This window comes from Rhinoderma darwinii (genome assembly GCF_050947455.1).
Source record: "Rhinoderma darwinii isolate aRhiDar2 chromosome 5 unlocalized genomic scaffold, aRhiDar2.hap1 SUPER_5_unloc_8, whole genome shotgun sequence".
Taxonomy (NCBI): domain Eukaryota; kingdom Metazoa; phylum Chordata; class Amphibia; order Anura; family Rhinodermatidae; genus Rhinoderma; species Rhinoderma darwinii.
In genome coordinates this window covers 570194-598090 of record NW_027461821.1, presented here as the reverse complement: position 1 = coordinate 598090, position 27897 = coordinate 570194, and the positions used below count along the sequence as shown (strand labels likewise).

Here is a 27897-nt window from a genome sequence, read left to right as displayed (position 1 = left end):
GCCCAGGCTTTTATCTCTGAGGCCCCATTATGATGTCAGAAAGCTGGCTCTGGAATCCTGAGGGCTCCACTATGACACGTGCAAAGTTCCGTCTGAACTTTATATAAGACGGTGAGGCTCAGTCAGTCACTCAGTGTTGCCTGAGAGGGCAACACTGCAACAGCCGGCCGCCAGGCTGTCTTTTTTTTGCACAGCTAGTTGCCTCCAGGAGGCCACAAGAGGGAGACAAGGGACTGCAAAATGGAAAATAGGCATCCACCAACTTTACAGACAACTTCTCCTTGCTCCTACAACCTCCATCCTTGCACAGTTTGTTATTCTTCTAGGTAACATAGTAACAAATCCAAATTGCTGCTCTCTTTGTAGGCAAGCAAGGCTTTGTTGCAACTGCAATTCTTACTTCTTCTTGAAATGTAGGGACGACAGTACATTCCATCACATCCATCTAGTGTACACAGGTAGGTCCATTGTGGCGGGCAGGCGAGCGGGCGGGCTGCTTTATTGGCTGTTTGCTGTTCCCCTACTCCACTCCACTATTTGACTGTTGTGCTGCATCAATCAATCAATCAATCAATCAATCAATCAATCAATCAATCAATCAATCAATCAGTGGCTGGCTCAGGTGCAGCTCTTTAACTTACCTAAAAGGGAGGGCGGAGAGAAGACAAGGAAGGTGAATGAGGTGTTCCAATGTGAAATGCCGGAAACACAGAAACACAGACGACACACAACAAGAGGTGGCAATCTATTCATTAATTGCATTTAATCAATGAGCTCATTATCACTCATGCATTGTCCAACAGGTGTTGAAATAATGGGATTAAAAGGGGAGATCCCTTCAGAAAGACAGAAACAATAGCAAAGACAAAAAACACTTTTGGAATCTGCTTTTAGTCAACACATAAGGAAAGGGTGCACCGGTCCTGGAAATCCTGCAATACCAGGTCAATGCGTGGAGTGGACAGAGCAAGCTCTATTTCCATCTCCCTGTTCTAAAAATCCATTTAATATATGGTCCCCAGATAGGGGACGTATCAGATATTAAACTGATAAGAACAGATACTACACTTGATCTTAGCCAAAAGGCCGAGAAGCGATAACCCGAACGGGCCGCGCGTTGCCCGAGCCTGCCCGATACTGCTGTTCAGCCCTTGCAGCGATTCAGCCTACTTCTAGGCAATTCCATGGGGCCCTGCAGGCTCACACACTCACAGCTACACGGGAGGTGAATAAAGGCCGGAGAGGAAGCCAGACAGGATTTGCTTCTTTTGCTTGCACCACAATGCAGTGCTGAAAGAGGAGGAATCTACATAAAAACGCCTTCCTGGCAACGCCCAAATGCCCTGCTGCCATGCAGATAAACACTGGCAGCGGCAGCAAGTGCATGCCCACAGCCACCCCTTGTTCCTTCACACCTTGTATCAGCTGTAATCCAGTCCAGTCCAGTGCTGCCTGCTGAGCAGCACTGACCAACACTGCCTGGGCCCAGGCTTTTATCTCTGAGGCCCCATTATGATGTCAGAAAGCTGGCTCTGGAATCCTGAGGGCTCCACTATGACACGTGCAAAGTTCCGTCTGAACTTTATATAAGACGGTGAGGCTCAGTCAGTCACTCAGTGTTGCCTGAGAGGGCAACACTGCAACAGCCGGCCGCCAGGCTGTCTTTTTTTTGCACAGCTAGTTGCCTCCAGGAGGCCACAAGAGGGAGACAAGGGACTGCAAAATGGAAAATAGGCATCCACCAACTTTACAGACAACTTCTCCTTGCTCCTACAACCTCCATCCTTGCACAGTTTGTTATTCTTCTAGGTAACATAGTAACAAATCCAAATTGCTGCTCTCTTTGTAGGCAAGCAAGGCTTTGTTGCAACTGCAATTCTTACTTCTTCTTGAAATGTAGGGACGACAGTACATTCCATCACATCCATCTAGTGTACACAGGTAGGTCCATTGTGGCGGGCAGGCGAGCGGGCGGGCTGCTTTATTGGCTGTTTGCTGTTCCCCTACTCCACTCCACTATTTGACTGTTGTGCTGCATCAATCAATCAATCAATCAATCAATCAATCAGTGGCTGGCTCAGGTGCAGCTCTTTAACTTACCTAAAAGGGAGGGCGGAGAGAAGACAAGGAAGGTGAATGAGGTGTTCCAATGTGAAATGCCGGAAACACAGAAACACAGACGACACACAACAAGAGGTGGCAATCTATTCATTAATTGCATTTAATCAATGAGCTCATTATCACTCATGCATTGTCCAACAGGTGTTGAAATAATGGGATTAAAAGGGGAGATCCCTTCAGAAAGACAGAAACAATAGCAAAGACAAAAAACACTTTTGGAATCTGCTTTTAGTCAACACATAAGGAAAGGGTGCACCGGTCCTGGAAATACTGCAATACCAGGTCAATGCGTGGAGTGGACAGAGCAAGCTCTATTTCCATCTCCCTGTTCTAAAAATCCATTTAATATATGGTCCCCAGATAGGGGACGTATCAGATATTAAACTGATAAGAACAGATACTACACTTGATCTTAGCCAAAAGGCCGAGAAGCGATAACCCGAACGGGCCGCGCGTTGCCCGAGCCTGCCCGATACTGCTGTTCAGCCCTTGCAGCGATTCAGCCTACTTCTAGGCAATTCCATGGGGCCCTGCAGGCTCACACACTCACAGCTACACGGGAGGTGAATAAAGGCCGGAGAGGAAGCCAGACAGGATTTGCTTCTTTTGCTTGCACCACAATGCAGTGCTGAAAGAGGAGGAATCTACATAAAAACGCCTTCCTGGCAACGCCCAAATGCCCTGCTGCCATGCAGATAAACACTGGCAGCGGCAGCAAGTGCATGCCCACAGCCACCCCTTGTTCCTTCACACCTTGTATCAGCTGTAATCCAGTCCAGTCCAGTGCTGCCTGCTGAGCAGCACTGACCAACACTGCCTGGGCCCAGGCTTTTATCTCTGAGGCCCCATTATGATGTCAGAAAGCTGGCTCTGGAATCCTGAGGGCTCCACTATGACACGTGCAAAGTTCCGTCTGAACTTTATATAAGACGGTGAGGCTCAGTCAGTCACTCAGTGTTGCCTGAGAGGGCAACACTGCAACAGCCGGCCGCCAGGCTGTCTTTTTTTTGCACAGCTAGTTGCCTCCAGGAGGCCACAAGAGGGAGACAAGGGACTGCAAAATGGAAAATAGGCATCCACCAACTTTACAGACAACTTCTCCTTGCTCCTACAACCTCCATCCTTGCACAGTTTGTTATTCTTCTAGGTAACATAGTAACAAATCCAAATTGCTGCTCTCTTTGTAGGCAAGCAAGGCTTTGTTGCAACTGCAATTCTTACTTCTTCTTGAAATGTAGGGACGACAGTACATTCCATCACATCCATCTAGTGTACACAGGTAGGTCCATTGTGGCGGGCAGGCGAGCGGGCGGGCTGCTTTATTGGCTGTTTGCTGTTCCCCTACTCCACTCCACTATTTGACTGTTGTGCTGCATCAATCAATCAATCAATCAATCAATCAATCAGTGGCTGGCTCAGGTGCAGCTCTTTAACTTACCTAAAAGGGAGGGCGGAGAGAAGACAAGGAAGGTGAATGAGGTGTTCCAATGTGAAATGCCGGAAACACAGAAACACAGACGACACACAACAAGAGGTGGCAATCTATTCATTAATTGCATTTAATCAATGAGCTCATTATCACTCATGCATTGTCCAACAGGTGTTGAAATAATGGGATTAAAAGGGGAGATCCCTTCAGAAAGACAGAAACAATAGCAAAGACAAAAAACACTTTTGGAATCTGCTTTTAGTCAACACATAAGGAAAGGGTGCACCGGTCCTGGAAATACTGCAATACCAGGTCAATGCGTGGAGTGGACAGAGCAAGCTCTATTTCCATCTCCCTGTTCTAAAAATCCATTTAATATATGGTCCCCAGATAGGGGACGTATCAGATATTAAACTGATAAGAACAGATACTACACTTGATCTTAGCCAAAAGGCCGAGAAGCGATAACCCGAACGGGCCGCGCGTTGCCCGAGCCTGCCCGATACTGCTGTTCAGCCCTTGCAGCGATTCAGCCTACTTCTAGGCAATTCCATGGGGCCCTGCAGGCTCACACACTCACAGCTACACGGGAGGTGAATAAAGGCCGGAGAGGAAGCCAGACAGGATTTGCTTCTTTTGCTTGCACCACAATGCAGTGCTGAAAGAGGAGGAATCTACATAAAAACGCCTTCCTGGCAACGCCCAAATGCCCTGCTGCCATGCAGATAAACACTGGCAGCGGCAGCAAGTGCATGCCCACAGCCACCCCTTGTTCCTTCACACCTTGTATCAGCTGTAATCCAGTCCAGTCCAGTGCTGCCTGCTGAGCAGCACTGACCAACACTGCCTGGGCCCAGGCTTTTATCTCTGAGGCCCCATTATGATGTCAGAAAGCTGGCTCTGGAATCCTGAGGGCTCCACTATGACACGTGCAAAGTTCCGTCTGAACTTTATATAAGACGGTGAGGCTCAGTCAGTCACTCAGTGTTGCCTGAGAGGGCAACACTGCAACAGCCGGCCGCCAGGCTGTCTTTTTTTTGCACAGCTAGTTGCCTCCAGGAGGCCACAAGAGGGAGACAAGGGACTGCAAAATGGAAAATAGGCATCCACCAACTTTACAGACAACTTCTCCTTGCTCCTACAACCTCCATCCTTGCACAGTTTGTTATTCTTCTAGGTAACATAGTAACAAATCCAAATTGCTGCTCTCTTTGTAGGCAAGCAAGGCTTTGTTGCAACTGCAATTCTTACTTCTTCTTGAAATGTAGGGACGACAGTACATTCCATCACATCCATCTAGTGTACACAGGTAGGTCCATTGTGGCGGGCAGGCGAGCGGGCGGGCTGCTTTATTGGCTGTTTGCTGTTCCCCTACTCCACTCCACTATTTGACTGTTGTGCTGCATCAATCAATCAATCAATCAATCAATCAATCAATCAATCAATCAGTGGCTGGCTCAGGTGCAGCTCTTTAACTTACCTAAAAGGGAGGGCGGAGAGAAGACAAGGAAGGTGAATGAGGTGTTCCAATGTGAAATGCCGGAAACACAGAAACACAGACGACACACAACAAGAGGTGGCAATCTATTCATTAATTGCATTTAATCAATGAGCTCATTATCACTCATGCATTGTCCAACAGGTGTTGAAATAATGGGATTAAAAGGGGAGATCCCTTCAGAAAGACAGAAACAATAGCAAAGACAAAAAACACTTTTGGAATCTGCTTTTAGTCAACACATAAGGAAAGGGTGCACCGGTCCTGGAAATACTGCAATACCAGGTCAATGCGTGGAGTGGACAGAGCAAGCTCTATTTCCATCTCCCTGTTCTAAAAATCCATTTAATATATGGTCCCCAGATAGGGGACGTATCAGATATTAAACTGATAAGAACAGATACTACACTTGATCTTAGCCAAAAGGCCGAGAAGCGATAACCCGAACGGGCCGCGCGTTGCCCGAGCCTGCCCGATACTGCTGTTCAGCCCTTGCAGCGATTCAGCCTACTTCTAGGCAATTCCATGGGGCCCTGCAGGCTCACACACTCACAGCTACACGGGAGGTGAATAAAGGCCGGAGAGGAAGCCAGACAGGATTTGCTTCTTTTGCTTGCACCACAATGCAGTGCTGAAAGAGGAGGAATCTACATAAAAACGCCTTCCTGGCAACGCCCAAATGCCCTGCTGCCATGCAGATAAACACTGGCAGCGGCAGCAAGTGCATGCCCACAGCCACCCCTTGTTCCTTCACACCTTGTATCAGCTGTAATCCAGTCCAGTCCAGTGCTGCCTGCTGAGCAGCACTGACCAACACTGCCTGGGCCCAGGCTTTTATCTCTGAGGCCCCATTATGATGTCAGAAAGCTGGCTCTGGAATCCTGAGGGCTCCACTATGACACGTGCAAAGTTCCGTCTGAACTTTATATAAGACGGTGAGGCTCAGTCAGTCACTCAGTGTTGCCTGAGAGGGCAACACTGCAACAGCCGGCCGCCAGGCTGTCTTTTTTTTGCACAGCTAGTTGCCTCCAGGAGGCCACAAGAGGGAGACAAGGGACTGCAAAATGGAAAATAGGCATCCACCAACTTTACAGACAACTTCTCCTTGCTCCTACAACCTCCATCCTTGCACAGTTTGTTATTCTTCTAGGTAACATAGTAACAAATCCAAATTGCTGCTCTCTTTGTAGGCAAGCAAGGCTTTGTTGCAACTGCAATTCTTACTTCTTCTTGAAATGTAGGGACGACAGTACATTCCATCACATCCATCTAGTGTACACAGGTAGGTCCATTGTGGCGGGCAGGCGAGCGGGCGGGCTGCTTTATTGGCTGTTTGCTGTTCCCCTACTCCACTCCACTATTTGACTGTTGTGCTGCATCAATCAATCAATCAATCAATCAATCAATCAGTGGCTGGCTCAGGTGCAGCTCTTTAACTTACCTAAAAGGGAGGGCGGAGAGAAGACAAGGAAGGTGAATGAGGTGTTCCAATGTGAAATGCCGGAAACACAGAAACACAGACGACACACAACAAGAGGTGGCAATCTATTCATTAATTGCATTTAATCAATGAGCTCATTATCACTCATGCATTGTCCAACAGGTGTTGAAATAATGGGATTAAAAGGGGAGATCCCTTCAGAAAGACAGAAACAATAGCAAAGACAAAAAACACTTTTGGAATCTGCTTTTAGTCAACACATAAGGAAAGGGTGCACCGGTCCTGGAAATACTGCAATACCAGGTCAATGCGTGGAGTGGACAGAGCAAGCTCTATTTCCATCTCCCTGTTCTAAAAATCCATTTAATATATGGTCCCCAGATAGGGGACGTATCAGATATTAAACTGATAAGAACAGATACTACACTTGATCTTAGCCAAAAGGCCGAGAAGCGATAACCCGAACGGGCCGCGCGTTGCCCGAGCCTGCCCGATACTGCTGTTCAGCCCTTGCAGCGATTCAGCCTACTTCTAGGCAATTCCATGGGGCCCTGCAGGCTCACACACTCACAGCTACACGGGAGGTGAATAAAGGCCGGAGAGGAAGCCAGACAGGATTTGCTTCTTTTGCTTGCACCACAATGCAGTGCTGAAAGAGGAGGAATCTACATAAAAACGCCTTCCTGGCAACGCCCAAATGCCCTGCTGCCATGCAGATAAACACTGGCAGCGGCAGCAAGTGCATGCCCACAGCCACCCCTTGTTCCTTCACACCTTGTATCAGCTGTAATCCAGTCCAGTCCAGTGCTGCCTGCTGAGCAGCACTGACCAACACTGCCTGGGCCCAGGCTTTTATCTCTGAGGCCCCATTATGATGTCAGAAAGCTGGCTCTGGAATCCTGAGGGCTCCACTATGACACGTGCAAAGTTCCGTCTGAACTTTATATAAGACGGTGAGGCTCAGTCAGTCACTCAGTGTTGCCTGAGAGGGCAACACTGCAACAGCCGGCCGCCAGGCTGTCTTTTTTTTGCACAGCTAGTTGCCTCCAGGAGGCCACAAGAGGGAGACAAGGGACTGCAAAATGGAAAATAGGCATCCACCAACTTTACAGACAACTTCTCCTTGCTCCTACAACCTCCATCCTTGCACAGTTTGTTATTCTTCTAGGTAACATAGTAACAAATCCAAATTGCTGCTCTCTTTGTAGGCAAGCAAGGCTTTGTTGCAACTGCAATTCTTACTTCTTCTTGAAATGTAGGGACGACAGTACATTCCATCACATCCATCTAGTGTACACAGGTAGGTCCATTGTGGCGGGCAGGCGAGCGGGCGGGCTGCTTTATTGGCTGTTTGCTGTTCCCCTACTCCACTCCACTATTTGACTGTTGTGCTGCATCAATCAATCAATCAATCAATCAATCAATCAATCAATCAGTGGCTGGCTCAGGTGCAGCTCTTTAACTTACCTAAAAGGGAGGGCGGAGAGAAGACAAGGAAGGTGAATGAGGTGTTCCAATGTGAAATGCCGGAAACACAGAAACACAGACGACACACAACAAGAGGTGGCAATCTATTCATTAATTGCATTTAATCAATGAGCTCATTATCACTCATGCATTGTCCAACAGGTGTTGAAATAATGGGATTAAAAGGGGAGATCCCTTCAGAAAGACAGAAACAATAGCAAAGACAAAAAACACTTTTGGAATCTGCTTTTAGTCAACACATAAGGAAAGGGTGCACCGGTCCTGGAAATACTGCAATACCAGGTCAATGCGTGGAGTGGACAGAGCAAGCTCTATTTCCATCTCCCTGTTCTAAAAATCCATTTAATATATGGTCCCCAGATAGGGGACGTATCAGATATTAAACTGATAAGAACAGATACTACACTTGATCTTAGCCAAAAGGCCGAGAAGCGATAACCCGAACGGGCCGCGCGTTGCCCGAGCCTGCCCGATACTGCTGTTCAGCCCTTGCAGCGATTCAGCCTACTTCTAGGCAATTCCATGGGGCCCTGCAGGCTCACACACTCACAGCTACACGGGAGGTGAATAAAGGCCGGAGAGGAAGCCAGACAGGATTTGCTTCTTTTGCTTGCACCACAATGCAGTGCTGAAAGAGGAGGAATCTACATAAAAACGCCTTCCTGGCAACGCCCAAATGCCCTGCTGCCATGCAGATAAACACTGGCAGCGGCAGCAAGTGCATGCCCACAGCCACCCCTTGTTCCTTCACACCTTGTATCAGCTGTAATCCAGTCCAGTCCAGTGCTGCCTGCTGAGCAGCACTGACCAACACTGCCTGGGCCCAGGCTTTTATCTCTGAGGCCCCATTATGATGTCAGAAAGCTGGCTCTGGAATCCTGAGGGCTCCACTATGACACGTGCAAAGTTCCGTCTGAACTTTATATAAGACGGTGTCAGTCACTCAGTGTTGCCTGAGAGGGCAACACTGCAACAGCCGGCCGCCAGGCTGTCTTTTTTTTGCACAGCTAGTTGCCTCCAGGAGGCCACAAGAGGGAGACAAGGGACTGCAAAATGGAAAATAGGCATCCACCAACTTTACAGACAACTTCTCCTTGCTCCTACAACCTCCATCCTTGCACAGTTTGTTATTCTTCTAGGTAACATAGTAACAAATCCAAATTGCTGCTCTCTTTGTAGGCAAGCAAGGCTTTGTTGCAACTGCAATTCTTACTTCTTCTTGAAATGTAGGGACGACAGTACATTCCATCACATCCATCTAGTGTACACAGGTAGGTCCATTGTGGCGGGCAGGCGAGCGGGCGGGCTGCTTTATTGGCTGTTTGCTGTTCCCCTACTCCACTCCACTATTTGACTGTTGTGCTGCATCAATCAATCAATCAATCAATCAATCAATCAATCAATCAATCAATCAATCAATCAATCAATCAGTGGCTGGCTCAGGTGCAGCTCTTTAACTTACCTAAAAGGGAGGGCGGAGAGAAGACAAGGAAGGTGAATGAGGTGTTCCAATGTGAAATGCCGGAAACACAGAAACACAGACGACACACAACAAGAGGTGGCAATCTATTCATTAATTGCATTTAATCAATGAGCTCATTATCACTCATGCATTGTCCAACAGGTGTTGAAATAATCGGATTAAAAGGGGAGATCCCTTCAGAAAGACAGAAACAATAGCAAAGACAAAAAACACTTTTGGAATCTGCTTTTAGTCAACACATAAGGAAAGGGTGCACCGGTCCTGGAAATACTGCAATACCAGGTCAATGCGTGGAGTGGACAGAGCAAGCTCTATTTCCATCTCCCTGTTCTAAAAATCCATTTAATATATGGTCCCCAGATAGGGGACGTATCAGATATTAAACTGATAAGAACAGATACTACACTTGATCTTAGCCAAAAGGCCGAGAAGCGATAACCCGAACGGGCCGCGCGTTGCCCGAGCCTGCCCGATACTGCTGTTCAGCCCTTGCAGCGATTCAGCCTACTTCTAGGCAATTCCATGGGGCCCTGCAGGCTCACACACTCACAGCTACACGGGAGGTGAATAAAGGCCGGAGAGGAAGCCAGACAGGATTTGCTTCTTTTGCTTGCACCACAATGCAGTGCTGAAAGAGGAGGAATCTACATAAAAACGCCTTCCTGGCAACGCCCAAATGCCCTGCTGCCATGCAGATAAACACTGGCAGCGGCAGCAAGTGCATGCCCACAGCCACCCCTTGTTCCTTCACACCTTGTATCAGCTGTAATCCAGTCCAGTCCAGTGCTGCCTGCTGAGCAGCACTGACCAACACTGCCTGGGCCCAGGCTTTTATCTCTGAGGCCCCATTATGATGTCAGAAAGCTAGCTCTGGAATCCTGAGGGCTCCACTATGACACGTGCAAAGTTCCGTCTGAACTTTATATAAGACGGTGAGGCTCAGTCAGTCACTCAGTGTTGCCTGAGAGGGCAACACTGCAACAGCCGGCCGCCAGGCTGTCTTTTTTTTGCACAGCTAGTTGCCTCCAGGAGGCCACAAGAGGGAGACAAGGGACTGCAAAATGGAAAATAGGCATCCACCAACTTTACAGACAACTTCTCCTTGCTCCTACAACCTCCATCCTTGCACAGTTTGTTATTCTTCTAGGTAACATAGTAACAAATCCAAATTGCTGCTCTCTTTGTAGGCAAGCAAGGCTTTGTTGCAACTGCAATTCTTACTTCTTCTTGAAATGTAGGGACGACAGTACATTCCATCACATCCATCTAGTGTACACAGGTAGGTCCATTGTGGCGGGCAGGCGAGCGGGCGGGCTGCTTTATTGGCTGTTTGCTGTTCCCCTACTCCACTCCACTATTTGACTGTTGTGCTGCATCAATCAATCAATCAATCAATCAATCAATCAATCAATCAATCAATCAATCAATCAATCAATCAGTGGCTGGCTCAGGTGCAGCTCTTTAACTTATCTAAAAGGGAGGGCGGAGAGAAGACAAGGAAGGTGAATGAGGTGTTCCAATGTGAAATGCCGGAAACACAGAAACACAGACGACACACAACAAGAGGTGGCAATCTATTCATTAATTGCATTTAATCAATGAGCTCATTATCACTCATGCATTGTCCAACAGGTGTTGAAATAATGGGATTAAAAGGGGAGATCCCTTCAGAAAGACAGAAACAATAGCAAAGACAAAAAACACTTTTGGAATCTGCTTTTAGTCAACACATAAGGAAAGGGTGCACCGGTCCTGGAAATACTGCAATACCAGGTCAATGCGTGGAGTGGACAGAGCAAGCTCTATTTCCATCTCCCTGTTCTAAAAATCCATTTAATATATGGTCCCCAGATAGGGGACGTATCAGATATTAAACTGATAAGAACAGATACTACACTTGATCTTAGCCAAAAGGCCGAGAAGCGATAACCCGAACGGGCCGCGCGTTGCCCGAGCCTGCCCGATACTGCTGTTCAGCCCTTGCAGCGATTCAGCCTACTTCTAGGCAATTCCATGGGGCCCTGCAGGCTCACACACTCACAGCTACACGGGAGGTGAATAAAGGCCGGAGAGGAAGCCAGACAGGATTTGCTTCTTTTGCTTGCACCACAATGCAGTGCTGAAAGAGGAGGAATCTACATAAAAACGCCTTCCTGGCAACGCCCAAATGCCCTGCTGCCATGCAGATAAACACTGGCAGCGGCAGCAAGTGCATGCCCACAGCCACCCCTTGTTCCTTCACACCTTGTATCAGCTGTAATCCAGTCCAGTCCAGTGCTGCCTGCTGAGCAGCACTGACCAACACTGCCTGGGCCCAGGCTTTTATCTCTGAGGCCCCATTATGATGTCAGAAAGCTGGCTCTGGAATCCTGAGGGCTCCACTATGACACGTGCAAAGTTCCGTCTGAACTTTATATAAGACGGTGAGGCTCAGTCAGTCACTCAGTGTTGCCTGAGAGGGCAACACTGCAACAGCCGGCCGCCAGGCTGTCTTTTTTTTGCACAGCTAGTTGCCTCCAGGAGGCCACAAGAGGGAGACAAGGGACTGCAAAATGGAAAATAGGCATCCACCAACTTTACAGACAACTTCTCCTTGCTCCTACAACCTCCATCCTTGCACAGTTTGTTATTCTTCTAGGTAACATAGTAACAAATCCAAATTGCTGCTCTCTTTGTAGGCAAGCAAGGCTTTGTTGCAACTGCAATTCTTACTTCTTCTTGAAATGTAGGGACGACAGTACATTCCATCACATCCATCTAGTGTACACAGGTAGGTCCATTGTGGCGGGCAGGCGAGCGGGCGGGCTGCTTTATTGGCTGTTTGCTGTTCCCCTACTCCACTCCACTATTTGACTGTTGTGCTGCATCAATCAATCAATCAATCAATCAATCAATCAATCAGTGGCTGGCTCAGGTGCAGCTCTTTAACTTACCTAAAAGGGAGGGCGGAGAGAAGACAAGGAAGGTGAATGAGGTGTTCCAATGTGAAATGCCGGAAACACAGAAACACAGACGACACACAACAAGAGGTGGCAATCTATTCATTAATTGCATTTAATCAATGAGCTCATTATCACTCATGCATTGTCCAACAGGTGTTGAAATAATGGGATTAAAAGGGGAGATCCCTTCAGAAAGACAGAAACAATAGCAAAGACAAAAAACACTTTTGGAATCTGCTTTTAGTCAACACATAAGGAAAGGGTGCACCGGTCCTGGAAATACTGCAATACCAGGTCAATGCGTGGAGTGGACAGAGCAAGCTCTATTTCCATCTCCCTGTTCTAAAAATCCATTTAATATATGGTCCCCAGATAGGGGACGTATCAGATATTAAACTGATAAGAACAGATACTACACTTGATCTTAGCCAAAAGGCCGAGAAGCGATAACCCGAACGGGCCGCGCGTTGCCCGAGCCTGCCCGATACTGCTGTTCAGCCCTTGCAGCGATTCAGCCTACTTCTAGGCAATTCCATGGGGCCCTGCAGGCTCACACACTCACAGCTACACGGGAGGTGAATAAAGGCCGGAGAGGAAGCCAGACAGGATTTGCTTCTTTTGCTTGCACCACAATGCAGTGCTGAAAGAGGAGGAATCTACATAAAAACGCCTTCCTGGCAACGCCCAAATGCCCTGCTGCCATGCAGATAAACACTGGCAGCGGCAGCAAGTGCATGCCCACAGCCACCCCTTGTTCCTTCACACCTTGTATCAGCTGTAATCCAGTCCAGTCCAGTGCTGCCTGCTGAGCAGCACTGACCAACACTGCCTGGGCCCAGGCTTTTATCTCTGAGGCCCCATTATGATGTCAGAAAGCTGGCTCTGGAATCCTGAGGGCTCCACTATGACACGTGCAAAGTTCCGTCTGAACTTTATATAAGACGGTGAGGCTCAGTCAGTCACTCAGTGTTGCCTGAGAGGGCAACACTGCAACAGCCGGCCGCCAGGCTGTCTTTTTTTTGCACAGCTAGTTGCCTCCAGGAGGCCACAAGAGGGAGACAAGGGACTGCAAAATGGAAAATAGGCATCCACCAACTTTACAGACAACTTCTCCTTGCTCCTACAACCTCCATCCTTGCACAGTTTGTTATTCTTCTAGGTAACATAGTAACAAATCCAAATTGCTGCTCTCTTTGTAGGCAAGCAAGGCTTTGTTGCAACTGCAATTCTTACTTCTTCTTGAAATGTAGGGACGACAGTACATTCCATCACATCCATCTAGTGTACACAGGTAGGTCCATTGTGGCGGGCAGGCGAGCGGGCGGGCTGCTTTATTGGCTGTTTGCTGTTCCCCTACTCCACTCCACTATTTGACTGTTGTGCTGCATCAATCAATCAATCAATCAATCAATCAATCAATCAATCAATCAATCAATCAATCAATCAGTGGCTGGCTCAGGTGCAGCTCTTTAACTTACCTAAAAGGGAGGGCGGAGAGAAGACAAGGAAGGTGAATGAGGTGTTCCAATGTGAAATGCCGGAAACACAGAAACACAGACGACACACAACAAGAGGTGGCAATCTATTCATTAATTGCATTTAATCAATGAGCTCATTATCACTCATGCATTGTCCAACAGGTGTTGAAATAATGGGATTAAAAGGGGAGATCCCTTCAGAAAGACAGAAACAATAGCAAAGACAAAAAACACTTTTGGAATCTGCTTTTAGTCAACACATAAGGAAAGGGTGCACCGGTCCTGGAAATACTGCAATACCAGGTCAATGCGTGGAGTGGACAGAGCAAGCTCTATTTCCATCTCCCTGTTCTAAAAATCCATTTAATATATGGTCCCCAGATAGGGGACGTATCAGATATTAAACTGATAAGAACAGATACTACACTTGATCTTAGCCAAAAGGCCGAGAAGCGATAACCCGAACGGGCCGCGCGTTGCCCGAGCCTGCCCGATACTGCTGTTCAGCCCTTGCAGCGATTCAGCCTACTTCTAGGCAATTCCATGGGGCCCTGCAGGCTCACACACTCACAGCTACACGGGAGGTGAATAAAGGCCGGAGAGGAAGCCAGACAGGATTTGCTTCTTTTGCTTGCACCACAATGCAGTGCTGAAAGAGGAGGAATCTACATAAAAACGCCTTCCTGGCAACGCCCAAATGCCCTGCTGCCATGCAGATAAACACTGGCAGCGGCAGCAAGTGCATGCCCACAGCCACCCCTTGTTCCTTCACACCTTGTATCAGCTGTAATCCAGTCCAGTCCAGTGCTGCCTGCTGAGCAGCACTGACCAACACTGCCTGGGCCCAGGCTTTTATCTCTGAGGCCCCATTATGATGTCAGAAAGCTGGCTCTGGAATCCTGAGGGCTCCACTATGACACGTGCAAAGTTCCGTCTGAACTTTATATAAGACGGTGAGGCTCAGTCAGTCACTCAGTGTTGCCTGAGAGGGCAACACTGCAACAGCCGGCCGCCAGGCTGTCTTTTTTTTGCACAGCTAGTTGCCTCCAGGAGGCCACAAGAGGGAGACAAGGGACTGCAAAATGGAAAATAGGCATCCACCAACTTTACAGACAACTTCTCCTTGCTCCTACAACCTCCATCCTTGCACAGTTTGTTATTCTTCTAGGTAACATAGTAACAAATCCAAATTGCTGCTCTCTTTGTAGGCAAGCAAGGCTTTGTTGCAACTGCAATTCTTACTTCTTCTTGAAATGTACGGACGACAGTACATTCCATCACATCCATCTAGTGTACACAGGTAGGTCCATTGTGGCGGGCAGGCGAGCGGGCGGGCTGCTTTATTGGCTGTTTGCTGTTCCCCTACTCCACTCCACTATTTGACTGTTGTGCTGCATCAATCAATCAATCAATCAATCAATCAATCAATCAATCAATCAATCAATCAATCAATCAGTGGCTGGCTCAGGTGCAGCTCTTTAACTTACCTAAAAGGGAGGGCGGAGAGAAGACAAGGAAGGTGAATGAGGTGTTCCAATGTGAAATGCCGGAAACACAGAAACACAGACGACACACAACAAGAGGTGGCAATCTATTCATTAATTGCATTTAATCAATGAGCTCATTATCACTCATGCATTGTCCAACAGGTGTTGAAATAATGGGATTAAAAGGGGAGATCCCTTCAGAAAGACAGAAACAATAGCAAAGACAAAAAACACTTTTGGAATCTGCTTTTAGTCAACACATAAGGAAAGGGTGCACCGGTCCTGGAAATACTGCAATACCAGGTCAATGCGTGGAGTGGACAGAGCAAGCTCTATTTCCATCTCCCTGTTCTAAAAATCCATTTAATATATGGTCCCCAGATAGGGGACGTATCAGATATTAAACTGATAAGAACAGATACTACACTTGATCTTAGCCAAAAGGCCGAGAAGCGATAACCCGAACGGGCCGCGCGTTGCCCGAGCCTGCCCGATACTGCTGTTCAGCCCTTGCAGCGATTCAGCCTACTTCTAGGCAATTCCATGGGGCCCTGCAGGCTCACACACTCACAGCTACACGGGAGGTGAATAAAGGCCGGAGAGGAAGCCAGACAGGATTTGCTTCTTTTGCTTGCACCACAATGCAGTGCTGAAAGAGGAGGAATCTACATAAAAACGCCTTCCTGGCAACGCCCAAATGCCCTGCTGCCATGCAGATAAACACTGGCAGCGGCAGCAAGTGCATGCCCACAGCCACCCCTTGTTCCTTCACACCTTGTATCAGCTGTAATCCAGTCCAGTCCAGTGCTGCCTGCTGAGCAGCACTGACCAACACTGCCTGGGCCCAGGCTTTTATCTCTGAGGCCCCATTATGATGTCAGAAAGCTGGCTCTGGAATCCTGAGGGCTCCACTATGACACGTGCAAAGTTCCGTCTGAACTTTATATAAGACGGTGAGGCTCAGTCAGTCACTCAGTGTTGCCTGAGAGGGCAACACTGCAACAGCCGGCCGCCAGGCTGTCTTTTTTTTGCACAGCTAGTTGCCTCCAGGAGGCCACAAGAGGGAGACAAGGGACTGCAAAATGGAAAATAGGCATCCACCAACTTTACAGACAACTTCTCCTTGCTCCTACAACCTCCATCCTTGCACAGTTTGTTATTCTTCTAGGTAACATAGTAACAAATCCAAATTGCTGCTCTCTTTGTAGGCAAGCAAGGCTTTGTTGCAACTGCAATTCTTACTTCTTCTTGAAATGTAGGGACGACAGTACATTCCATCACATCCATCTAGTGTACACAGGTAGGTCCATTGTGGCGGGCAGGCGAGCGGGCGGGCTGCTTTATTGGCTGTTTGCTGTTCCCCTACTCCACTCCACTATTTGACTGTTGTGCTGCATCAATCAATCAATCAATCAATCAATCAATCAATCAATCAATCAATCAATCAATCAATCAATCAGTGGCTGGCTCAGGTGCAGCTCTTTAACTTACCTAAAAGGGAGGGCGGAGAGAAGACAAGGAAGGTGAATGAGGTGTTCCAATGTGAAATGCCGGAAACACAGAAACACAGACGACACACAACAAGAGGTGGCAATCTATTCATTAATTGCATTTAATCAATGAGCTCATTATCACTCATGCATTGTCCAACAGGTGTTGAAATAATGGGATTAAAAGGGGAGATCCCTTCAGAAAGACAGAAACAATAGCAAAGACAAAAAACACTTTTGGAATCTGCTTTTAGTCAACACATAAGGAAAGGGTGCACCGGTCCTGGAAATACTGCAATACCAGGTCAATGCGTGGAGTGGACAGAGCAAGCTCTATTTCCATCTCCCTGTTCTAAAAATCCATTTAATATATGGTCCCCAGATAGGGGACGTATCAGATATTAAACTGATAAGAACAGATACTACACTTGATCTTAGCCAAAAGGCCGAGAAGCGATAACCCGAACGGGCCGCGCGTTGCCCGAGCCTGCCCGATACTGCTGTTCAGCCCTTGCAGCGATTCAGCCTACTTCTAGGCAATTCCATGGGGCCCTGCAGGCTCACACACTCACAGCTACACGGGAGGTGAATAAAGGCCGGAGAGGAAGCCAGACAGGATTTGCTTCTTTTGCTTGCACCACAATGCAGTGCTGAAAGAGGAGGAATCTACATAAAAACGCCTTCCTGGCAACGCCCAAATGCCCTGCTGCCATGCAGATAAACACTGGCAGCGGCAGCAAGTGCATGCCCACAGCCACCCCTTGTTCCTTCACACCTTGTATCAGCTGTAATCCAGTCCAGTCCAGTGCTGCCTGCTGAGCAGCACTGACCAACACTGCCTGGGCCCAGGCTTTTATCTCTGAGGCCCCATTATGATGTCAGAAAGCTGGCTCTGGAATCCTGAGGGCTCCACTATGACACGTGCAAAGTTCCGTCTGAACTTTATATAAGACGGTGAGGCTCAGTCAGTCACTCAGTGTTGCCTGAGAGGGCAACACTGCAACAGCCGGCCGCCAGGCTGTCTTTTTTTTGCACAGCTAGTTGCCTCCAGGAGGCCACAAGAGGGAGACAAGGGACTGCAAAATGGAAAATAGGCATCCACCAACTTTACAGACAACTTCTCCTTGCTCCTACAACCTCCATCCTTGCACAGTTTGTTATTCTTCTAGGTAACATAGTAACAAATCCAAATTGCTGCTCTCTTTGTAGGCAAGCAAGGCTTTGTTGCAACTGCAATTCTTACTTCTTCTTGAAATGTAGGGACGACAGTACATTCCATCACATCCATCTAGTGTACACAGGTAGGTCCATTGTGGCGGGCAGGCGAGCGGGCGGGCTGCTTTATTGGCTGTTTGCTGTTCCCCTACTCCACTCCACTATTTGACTGTTGTGCTGCATCAATCAATCAATCAATCAATCAATCAATCAATCAATCAATCAATCAGTGGCTGGCTCAGGTGCAGCTCTTTAACTTACCTAAAAGGGAGGGCGGAGAGAAGACAAGGAAGGTGAATGAGGTGTTCCAATGTGAAATGCCGGAAACACAGAAACACAGACGACACACAACAAGAGGTGGCAATCTATTCATTAATTGCATTTAATCAATGAGCTCATTATCACTCATGCATTGTCCAACAGGTGTTGAAATAATGGGATTAAAAGGGGAGATCCCTTCAGAAAGACAGAAACAATAGCAAAGACAAGAAACACTTTTGGAATCTGCTTTTAGTCAACACATAAGGAAAGGGTGCACCGGTCCTGGAAATACTGCAATACCAGGTCAATGCGTGGAGTGGACAGAGCAAGCTCTATTTCCATCTCCCTGTTCTAAAAATCCATTTAATATATGGTCCCCAGATAGGGGACGTATCAGATATTAAACTGATAAGAACAGATACTACACTTGATCTTAGCCAAAAGGCCGAGAAGCGATAACCCGAACGGGCCGCGCGTTGCCCGAGCCTGCCCGATACTGCTGTTCAGCCCTTGCAGCGATTCAGCCTACTTCTAGGCAATTCCATGGGGCCCTGCAGGCTCACACACTCACAGCTACACGGGAGGTGAATAAAGGCCGGAGAGGAAGCCAGACAGGATTTGCTTCTTTTGCTTGCACCACAATGCAGTGCTGAAAGAGGAGGAATCTACATAAAAACGCCTTCCTGGCAACGCCCAAATGCCCTGCTGCCATGCAGATAAACACTGGCAGCGGCAGCAAGTGCATGCCCACAGCCACCCCTTGTTCCTTCACACCTTGTATCAGCTGTAATCCAGTCCAGTCCAGTGCTGCCTGCTGAGCAGCACTGACCAACACTGCCTGGGCCCAGGCTTTTATCTCTGAGGCCCCATTATGATGTCAGAAAGCTGGCTCTGGAATCCTGAGGGCTCCACTATGACACGTGCAAAGTTCCGTCTGAACTTTATATAAGACGGTGAGGCTCAGTCAGTCACTCAGTGTTGCCTGAGAGGGCAACACTGCAACAGCCGGCCGCCAGGCTGTCTTTTTTTTGCACAGCTAGTTGCCTCCAGGAGGCCACAAGAGGGAGACAAGGGACTGCAAAATGGAAAATAGGCATCCACCAACTTTACAGACAACTTCTCCTTGCTCCTACAACCTCCATCCTTGCACAGTTTGTTATTCTTCTAGGTAACATAGTAACAAATCCAAATTGCTGCTCTCTTTGTAGGCAAGCAAGGCTTTGTTGCAACTGCAATTCTTACTTCTTCTTGAAATGTAGGGACGACAGTACATTCCATCACATCCATCTAGTGTACACAGGTAGGTCCATTGTGGCGGGCAGGCGAGCGGGCGGGCTGCTTTATTGGCTGTTTGCTGTTCCCCTACTCCACTCCACTATTTGACTGTTGTGCTGCATCAATCAATCAATCAATCAATCAATCAATCAATCAATCAATCAATCAATCAGTGGCTGGCTCAGGTGCAGCTCTTTAACTTACCTAAAAGGGAGGGCGGAGAGAAGACAAGGAAGGTGAATGAGGTGTTCCAATGTGAAATGCCGGAAACACAGAAACACAGACGACACACAACAAGAGGTGGCAATCTATTCATTAATTGCATTTAATCAATGAGCTCATTATCACTCATGCATTGTCCAACAGGTGTTGAAATAATGGGATTAAAAGGGGAGATCCCTTCAGAAAGACAGAAACAATAGCAAAGACAAAAAACACTTTTGGAATCTGCTTTTAGTCAACACATAAGGAAAGGGTGCACCGGTCCTGGAAATACTGCAATACCAGGTCAATGCGTGGAGTGGACAGAGCAAGCTCTATTTCCATCTCCCTGTTCTAAAAATCCATTTAATATATGGTCCCCAGATAGGGGACGTATCAGATATTAAACTGATAAGAACAGATACTACACTTGATCTTAGCCAAAAGGCCGAGAAGCGATAACCCGAACGGGCCGCGCGTTGCCCGAGCCTGCCCGATACTGCTGTTCAGCCCTTGCAGCGATTCAGCCTACTTCTAGGCAATTCCATGGGGCCCTGCAGGCTCACACACTCACAGCTACACGGGAGGTGAATAAAGGCCGGAGAGGAAGCCAGACAGGATTTGCTTCTTTTGCTTGCACCACAATGCAGTGCTGAAAGAGGAGGAATCTACATAAAAACGCCTTCCTGGCAACGCCCAAATGCCCTGCTGCCATGCAGATAAACACTGGCAGCGGCAGCAAGTGCATGCCCACAGCCACCCCTTGTTCCTTCACACCTTGTATCAGCTGTAATCCAGTCCAGTCCAGTGCTGCCTGCTGAGCAGCACTGACCAACACTGCCTGGGCCCAGGCTTTTATCTCTGAGGCCCCATTATGATGTCAGAAAGCTGGCTCTGGAATCCTGAGGGCTCCACTATGACACGTGCAAAGTTCCGTCTGAACTTTATATAAGACGGTGAGGCTCAGTCAGTCACTCAGTGTTGCCTGAGAGGGCAACACTGCAACAGCCGGCCGCCAGGCTGTCTTTTTTTTGCTCAGCTAGTTGCCTCCAGGAGGCCACAAGAGGGAGACAAGGGACTGCAAAATGGAAAATAGGCATCCACCAACTTTACAGACAACTTCTCCTTGCTCCTACAACCTCCATCCTTGCACAGTTTGTTATTCTTCTAGGTAACATAGTAACAAATCCAAATTGCTGCTCTCTTTGTAGGCAAGCAAGGCTTTGTTGCAACTGCACTTCTTACTTCTTCTTGAAATGTAGGGACGACAGTACATTCCATCACATCCATCTAGTGTACACAGGTAGGTCCATTGTGGCGGGCAGGCGAGCGGGCGGGCTGCTTTATTGGCTGTTTGCTGTTCCCCTACTCCACTCCACTATTTGACTGTTGTGCTGCATCAATCAATCAATCAATCAATCAATCAATCAATCAATCAATCAATCAATCAATCAGTGGCTGGCTCAGGTGCAGCTCTTTAACTTACCTAAAAGGGAGGGCGGAGAGAAGACAAGGAAGGTGAATGAGGTGTTCCAATGTGAAATGCCGGAAACACAGAAACACAGACGACACACAACAAGAGGTGGCAATCTATTCATTAATTGCATTTAATCAATGAGCTCATTATCACTCATGCATTGTCCAACAGGTGTTGAAATAATGGGATTAAAAGGGGAGATCCCTTCAGAAAGACAGAAACAATAGCAAAGACAAAAAACACTTTTGGAATCTGCTTTTAGTCAACACATAAGGAAAGGGTGCACCGGTCCTGGAAATACTGCAATACCAGGTCAATGCGTGGAGTGGACAGAGCAAGCTCTATTTCCATCTCCCTGTTCTAAAAATCCATTTAATATATGGTCCCCAGATAGGGGACTTATCAGATATTAAACTGATAAGAACAGATACTACACTTGATCTTAGCCAAAAGGCCGAGAAGCGATAACCCGAACGGGCCGCGCGTTGCCCGAGCCTGCCCGATACTGCTGTTCAGCCCTTGCAGCGATTCAGCCTACTTCTAGGCAATTCCATGGGGCCCTGCAGGCTCACACACTCACAGCTACACGGGAGGTGAATAAAGGCCGGAGAGGAAGCCAGACAGGATTTGCTTCTTTTGCTTGCACCACAATGCAGTGCTGAAAGAGGAGGAATCTACATAAAAACGCCTTCCTGGCAACGCCCAAATGCCCTGCTGCCATGCAGATAAACACTGGCAGCGGCAGCAAGTGCATGCCCACAGCCACCCCTTGTTCCTTCACACCTTGTATCAGCTGTAATCCAGTCCAGTCCAGTGCTGCCTGCTGAGCAGCACTGACCAACACTGCCTGGGCCCAGGCTTTTATCTCTGAGGCCCCATTATGATGTCAGAAAGCTGGCTCTGGAATCCTGAGGGCTCCACTATGACACGTGCAAAGTTCCGTCTGAACTTTATATAAGACGGTGAGGCTCAGTCAGTCACTCAGTGTTGCCTGAGAGGGCAACACTGCAACAGCCGGCCGCCAGGCTGTCTTTTTTTTGCACAGCTAGTTGCCTCCAGGAGGCCACAAGAGGGAGACAAGGGACTGCAAAATGGAAAATAGGCATCCACCAACTTTACAGACAACTTCTCCTTGCTCCTACAACCTCCATCCTTGCACAGTTTGTTATTCTTCTAGGTAACATAGTAACAAATCCAAATTGCTGCTCTCTTTGTAGGCAAGCAAGGCTTTGTTGCAACTGCAATTCTTACTTCTTCTTGAAATGTAGGGACGACAGTACATTCCATCACATCCATCTAGTGTACACAGGTAGGTCCATTGTGGCGGGCAGGCGAGCGGGCGGGCTGCTTTATTGGCTGTTTGCTGTTCCCCTACTCCACTCCACTATTTGACTGTTGTGCTGCATCAATCAATCAATCAATCAATCAATCAATCAATCAATCAGTGGCTGGCTCAGGTGCAGCTCTTTAACTTACCTAAAAGGGAGGGCGGAGAGAAGACAAGGAAGGTGAATGAGGTGTTCCAATGTGAAATGCCGGAAACACAGAAACACAGACGACACACAACAAGAGGTGGCAATCTATTCATTAATTGCATTTAATCAATGAGCTCATTATCACTCATGCATTGTCCAACAGGTGTTGAAATAATGGGATTAAAAGGGGAGATCCCTTCAGAAAGACAGAAACAATAGCAAAGACAAAAAACACTTTTGGAATCTGCTTTTAGTCAACACATAAGGAAAGGGTGCACCGGTCCTGGAAATACTGCAATACCAGGTCAATGCGTGGAGTGGACAGAGCAAGCTCTATTTCCATCTCCCTGTTCTAAAAATCCATTTAATATATGGTCCCCAGATAGGGGACGTATCAGATATTAAACTGATAAGAACAGATACTACACTTGATCTTAGCCAAAAGGCCGAGAAGCGATAACCCGAACGGGCCGCGCGTTGCCCGAGCCTGCCCGATACTGCTGTTCAGCCCTTGCAGCGATTCAGCCTACTTCTAGGCAATTCCATGGGGCCCTGCAGGCTCACACACTCACAGCTACACGGGAGGTGAATAAAGGCCGGAGAGGAAGCCAGACAGGATTTGCTTCTTTTGCTTGCACCACAATGCAGTGCTGAAAGAGGAGGAATCTACATAAAAACGCCTTCCTGGCAACGCCCAAATGCCCTGCTGCCATGCAGATAAACACTGGCAGCGGCAGCAAGTGCATGCCCACAGCCACCCCTTGTTCCTTCACACCTTGTATCAGCTGTAATCCAGTCCAGTCCAGTGCTGCCTGCTGAGCAGCACTGACCAACACTGCCTGGGCCCAGGCTTTTATCTCTGAGGCCCCATTATGATGTCAGAAAGCTGGCTCTGGAATCCTGAGGGCTCCACTATGACACGTGCAAAGTTCCGTCTGAACTTTATATAAGACGGTGAGGCTCAGTCAGTCACTCAGTGTTGCCTGAGAGGGCAACACTGCAACAGCCGGCCGCCAGGCTGTCTTTTTTTTGCACAGCTAGTTGCCTCCAGGAGGCCACAAGAGGGAGACAAGGGACTGCAAAATGGAAAATAGGCATCCACCAACTTTACAGACAACTTCTCCTTGCTCCTACAACCTCCATCCTTGCACAGTTTGTTATTCTTCTAGGTAACATAGTAACAAATCCAAATTGCTGCTCTCTTTGTAGGCAAGCAAGGCTTTGTTGCAACTGCAATTCTTACTTCTTCTTGAAATGTAGGGACGACAGTACATTCCATCACATCCATCTAGTGTACACAGGTAGGTCCATTGTGGCGGGCAGGCGAGCGGGCGGGCTGCTTTATTGGCTGTTTGCTGTTCCCCTACTCCACTCCACTATTTGACTGTTGTGCTGCATCAATCAATCAATCAATCAATCAATCAATCAATCAATCAATCAATCAATCAATCAGTGGCTGGCTCAGGTGCAGCTCTTTAACTTACCTAAAAGGGAGGGCGGAGAGAAGACAAGGAAGGTGAATGAGGTGTTCCAATGTGAAATGCCGGAAACACAGAAACACAGACGACACACAACAAGAGGTGGCAATCTATTCATTAATTGCATTTAATCAATGAGCTCATTATCACTCATGCATTGTCCAACAGGTGTTGAAATAATGGGATTAAAAGGGGAGATCCCTTCAGAAAGACAGAAACAATAGCAAAGACAAAAAACACTTTTGGAATCTGCTTTTAGTCAACACATAAGGAAAGGGTGCACCGGTCCTGGAAATACTGCAATACCAGGTCAATGCGTGGAGTGGACAGAGCAAGCTCTATTTCCATCTCCCTGTTCTAAAAATCCATTTAATATATGGTCCCCAGATAGGGGACGTATCAGATATTAAACTGATAAGAACAGATACTACACTTGATCTTAGCCAAAAGGCCGAGAAGCGATAACCCGAACGGGCCGCGCGTTGCCCGAGCCTGCCCGATACTGCTGTTCAGCCCTTGCAGCGATTCAGCCTACTTGTAGGCAATTCCATGGGGCCCTGCAGGCTCACACACTCACAGCTACACGGGAGGTGAATAAAGGCCGGAGAGGAAGCCAGACAGGATTTGCTTCTTTTGCTTGCACCACAATGCAGTGCTGAAAGAGGAGGAATCTACATAAAAACGCCTTCCTGGCAACGCCCAAATGCCCTGCTGCCATGCAGATAAACACTGGCAGCGGCAGCAAGTGCATGCCCACAGCCACCCCTTGTTCCTTCACACCTTGTATCAGCTGTAATCCAGTCCAGTCCAGTGCTGCCTGCTGAGCAGCACTGACCAACACTGCCTGGGCCCAGGCTTTTATCTCTGAGGCCCCATTATGATGTCAGAAAGCTGGCTCTGGAATCCTGAGGGCTCCACTATGACACGTGCAAAGTTCCGTCTGAACTTTATATAAGACGGTGAGGCTCAGTCAGTCACTCAGTGTTGCCTGAGAGGGCAACACTGCAACAGCCGGCCGCCAGGCTGTCTTTTTTTTGCACAGCTAGTTGCCTCCAGGAGGCCACAAGAGGGAGACAAGGGACTGCAAAATGGAAAATAGGCATCCACCAACTTTACAGACAACTTCTCCTTGCTCCTACAACCTCCATCCTTGCACAGTTTGTTATTCTTCTAGGTAACATAGTAACAAATCCAAATTGCTGCTCTCTTTGTAGGCAAGCAAGGCTTTGTTGCAACTGCAATTCTTACTTCTTCTTGAAATGTAGGGACGACAGTACATTCCATCACATCCATCTAGTGTACACAGGTAGGTCCATTGTGGCGGGCAGGCGAGCGGGCGGGCTGCTTTATTGGCTGTTTGCTGTTCCCCTACTCCACTCCACTATTTGACTGTTGTGCTGCATCAATCAATCAATCAATCAATCAATCAATCAATCAATCAATCAGTGGCTGGCTCAGGTGCAGCTCTTTAACTTACCTAAAAGGGAGGGCGGAGAGAAGACAAGGAAGGTGAATGAGGTGTTCCAATGTGAAATGCCGGAAACACAGAAACACAGACGACACACAACAAGAGGTGGCAATCTATTCATTAATTGCATTTAATCAATGAGCTCATTATCACTCATGCATTGTCCAACAGGTGTTGAAATAATGGGATTAAAAGGGGAGATCCCTTCAGAAAGACAGAAACAATAGCAAAGACAAAAAACACTTTTGGAATCTGCTTTTAGTCAACACATAAGGAAAGGGTGCACCGGTCCTGGAAATACTGCAATACCAGGTCAATGCGTGGAGTGGACAGAGCAAGCTCTATTTCCATCTCCCTGTTCTAAAAATCCATTTAATATATGGTCCCCAGATAGGGGACGTATCAGATATTAAACTGATAAGAACAGATACTACACTTGATCTTAGCCAAAAGGCCGAGAAGCGATAACCCGAACGGGCCGCGCATTGCCCGAGCCTGCCCGATACTGCTGTTCAGCCCTTGCAGCGATTCAGCCTACTTCTAGGCAATTCCATGGGGCCCTGCAGGCTCACACACTCACAGCTACACGGGAGGTGAATAAAGGCCGGAGAGGAAGCCAGACAGGATTTGCTTCTTTTGCTTGCACCACAATGCAGTGCTGAAAGAGGAGGAATCTACATAAAAACGCCTTCCTGGCAACGCCCAAATGCCCTGCTGCCATGCAGATAAACACTGGCAGCGGCAGCAAGTGCATGCCCACAGCCACCCCTTGTTCCTTCACACCTTGTATCAGCTGTAATCCAGTCCAGTCCAGTGCTGCCTGCTGAGCAGCACTGACCAACACTGCCTGGGCCCAGGCTTTTATCTCTGAGGCCCCATTATGATGTCAGAAAGCTGGCTCTGGAATCCTGAGGGCTCCACTATGACACGTGCAAAGTTCCGTCTGAACTTTATATAAGACGGTGAGGCTCAGTCAGTCACTCAGTGTTGCCTGAGAGGGCAACACTGCAACAGCCGGCCGCCAGGCTGTCTTTTTTTTGCACAGCTAGTTGCCTCCAGGAGGCCACAAGAGGGAGACAAGGGACTGCAAAATGGAAAATAGGCATCCACCAACTTTACAGACAACTTCTCCTTGCTCCTACAACCTCCATCCTTGCACAGTTTGTTATTCTTCTAGGTAACATAGTAACAAATCCAAATTGCTGCTCTCTTTGTAGGCAAGCAAGGCTTTGTTGCAACTGCAATTCTTACTTCTTCTTGAAATGTAGGGACGACAGTACATTCCATCACATCCATCTAGTGTACACAGGTAGGTCCATTGTGGCGGGCAGGCGAGCGGGCGGGCTGCTTTATTGGCTGTTTGCTGTTCCCCTACTCCACTCCACTATTTGACTGTTGTGCTGCATCAATCAATCAATCAATCAATCAATCAATCAATCAATCAATCAATCAATCAGTGGCTGGCTCAGGTGCAGCTCTTTAACTTACCTAAAAGGGAGGGCGGAGAGAAGACAAGGAAGGTGAATGAGGTGTTCCAATGTGAAATGCCGGAAACACAGAAACACAGACGACACACAACAAGAGGTGGCAATCTATTCATTAATTGCATTTAATCAATGAGCTCATTATCACTCATGCATTGTCCAACAGGTGTTGAAATAATGGGATTAAAAGGGGAGATCCCTTCAGAAAGACAGAAACAATAGCAAAGACAAAAAACACTTTTGGAATCTGCTTTTAGTCAACACATAAGGAAAGGGTGCACCGGTCCTGGAAATACTGCAATACCAGGTCAATGCGTGGAGTGGACAGAGCAAGCTCTATTTCCATCTCCCTGTTCTAAAAATCCATTTAATATATGGTCCCCAGATAGGGGACGTATCAGATATTAAACTGATAAGAACAGATACTACACTTGATCTTAGCCAAAAGGCCGAGAAGCGATAACCCGAACGGGCCGCGCGTTGCCCGAGCCTGCCCGATACTGCTGTTCAGCCCTTGCAGCGATTCAGCCTACTTCTAGGCAATTCCATGGGGCCCTGCAGGCTCACACACTCACAGCTACACGGGAGGTGAATAAAGGCCGGAGAGGAAGCCAGACAGGATTTGCTTCTTTTGCTTGCACCACAATGCAGTGCTGAAAGAGGAGGAATCTACATAAAAACGCCTTCCTGGCAACGCCCAAATGCC

The 27897-nt window shown here is 47.8% G+C and overlaps 19 non-coding genes across 19 annotated transcripts; all 19 read right to left on the bottom strand.

Annotated features, from left to right (window-relative positions):
* Positions 1-907: 907 nt before the first annotated feature.
* Positions 908-1098, bottom strand: LOC142697678 (U2 spliceosomal RNA). Its single transcript, XR_012865449.1, has one exon. It is a non-coding gene; the product is annotated as a U2 spliceosomal RNA (small nuclear RNA).
* Positions 1099-2366: 1268 nt separating this feature from the next.
* On the bottom strand, positions 2367-2557 carry LOC142697535 (U2 spliceosomal RNA). The gene has a single exon (XR_012865320.1). It is a non-coding gene; the product is annotated as a U2 spliceosomal RNA (small nuclear RNA).
* A 1268-nt stretch (positions 2558-3825) lies between these two features.
* On the bottom strand, positions 3826-4016 carry LOC142697534 (U2 spliceosomal RNA). Its single transcript, XR_012865319.1, has one exon. It is a non-coding gene; the product is annotated as a U2 spliceosomal RNA (small nuclear RNA).
* A 1280-nt stretch (positions 4017-5296) lies between these two features.
* Positions 5297-5487, bottom strand: LOC142697532 (U2 spliceosomal RNA). Its single transcript, XR_012865317.1, has one exon. It is a non-coding gene; the product is annotated as a U2 spliceosomal RNA (small nuclear RNA).
* A 1268-nt stretch (positions 5488-6755) lies between these two features.
* Positions 6756-6946, bottom strand: LOC142697531 (U2 spliceosomal RNA). Its single transcript, XR_012865316.1, has one exon. It is a non-coding gene; the product is annotated as a U2 spliceosomal RNA (small nuclear RNA).
* A 1276-nt stretch (positions 6947-8222) lies between these two features.
* Positions 8223-8413, bottom strand: LOC142697530 (U2 spliceosomal RNA). The gene has a single exon (XR_012865315.1). It is a non-coding gene; the product is annotated as a U2 spliceosomal RNA (small nuclear RNA).
* A 1292-nt stretch (positions 8414-9705) lies between these two features.
* Positions 9706-9896, bottom strand: LOC142697529 (U2 spliceosomal RNA). Its single transcript, XR_012865314.1, has one exon. It is a non-coding gene; the product is annotated as a U2 spliceosomal RNA (small nuclear RNA).
* A 1300-nt stretch (positions 9897-11196) lies between these two features.
* On the bottom strand, positions 11197-11387 carry LOC142697527 (U2 spliceosomal RNA). Its single transcript, XR_012865313.1, has one exon. It is a non-coding gene; the product is annotated as a U2 spliceosomal RNA (small nuclear RNA).
* Positions 11388-12659: 1272 nt separating this feature from the next.
* On the bottom strand, positions 12660-12850 carry LOC142697525 (U2 spliceosomal RNA). The gene has a single exon (XR_012865311.1). It is a non-coding gene; the product is annotated as a U2 spliceosomal RNA (small nuclear RNA).
* Positions 12851-14146: 1296 nt separating this feature from the next.
* LOC142697524 (U2 spliceosomal RNA) lies at positions 14147-14337 on the bottom strand. The gene has a single exon (XR_012865310.1). It is a non-coding gene; the product is annotated as a U2 spliceosomal RNA (small nuclear RNA).
* Positions 14338-15633: 1296 nt separating this feature from the next.
* Positions 15634-15824, bottom strand: LOC142697523 (U2 spliceosomal RNA). The gene has a single exon (XR_012865309.1). It is a non-coding gene; the product is annotated as a U2 spliceosomal RNA (small nuclear RNA).
* A 1300-nt stretch (positions 15825-17124) lies between these two features.
* Positions 17125-17315, bottom strand: LOC142697522 (U2 spliceosomal RNA). Its single transcript, XR_012865308.1, has one exon. It is a non-coding gene; the product is annotated as a U2 spliceosomal RNA (small nuclear RNA).
* Positions 17316-18599: 1284 nt separating this feature from the next.
* Positions 18600-18790, bottom strand: LOC142697521 (U2 spliceosomal RNA). Its single transcript, XR_012865307.1, has one exon. It is a non-coding gene; the product is annotated as a U2 spliceosomal RNA (small nuclear RNA).
* Positions 18791-20078: 1288 nt separating this feature from the next.
* LOC142697520 (U2 spliceosomal RNA) lies at positions 20079-20269 on the bottom strand. Its single transcript, XR_012865306.1, has one exon. It is a non-coding gene; the product is annotated as a U2 spliceosomal RNA (small nuclear RNA).
* A 1292-nt stretch (positions 20270-21561) lies between these two features.
* On the bottom strand, positions 21562-21752 carry LOC142697669 (U2 spliceosomal RNA). The gene has a single exon (XR_012865441.1). It is a non-coding gene; the product is annotated as a U2 spliceosomal RNA (small nuclear RNA).
* Positions 21753-23028: 1276 nt separating this feature from the next.
* On the bottom strand, positions 23029-23219 carry LOC142697519 (U2 spliceosomal RNA). The gene has a single exon (XR_012865305.1). It is a non-coding gene; the product is annotated as a U2 spliceosomal RNA (small nuclear RNA).
* Positions 23220-24511: 1292 nt separating this feature from the next.
* Positions 24512-24702, bottom strand: LOC142697518 (U2 spliceosomal RNA). The gene has a single exon (XR_012865304.1). It is a non-coding gene; the product is annotated as a U2 spliceosomal RNA (small nuclear RNA).
* Positions 24703-25982: 1280 nt separating this feature from the next.
* LOC142697516 (U2 spliceosomal RNA) lies at positions 25983-26173 on the bottom strand. The gene has a single exon (XR_012865303.1). It is a non-coding gene; the product is annotated as a U2 spliceosomal RNA (small nuclear RNA).
* Positions 26174-27461: 1288 nt separating this feature from the next.
* On the bottom strand, positions 27462-27652 carry LOC142697515 (U2 spliceosomal RNA). The gene has a single exon (XR_012865302.1). It is a non-coding gene; the product is annotated as a U2 spliceosomal RNA (small nuclear RNA).
* Positions 27653-27897: the final 245 nt, after the last annotated feature.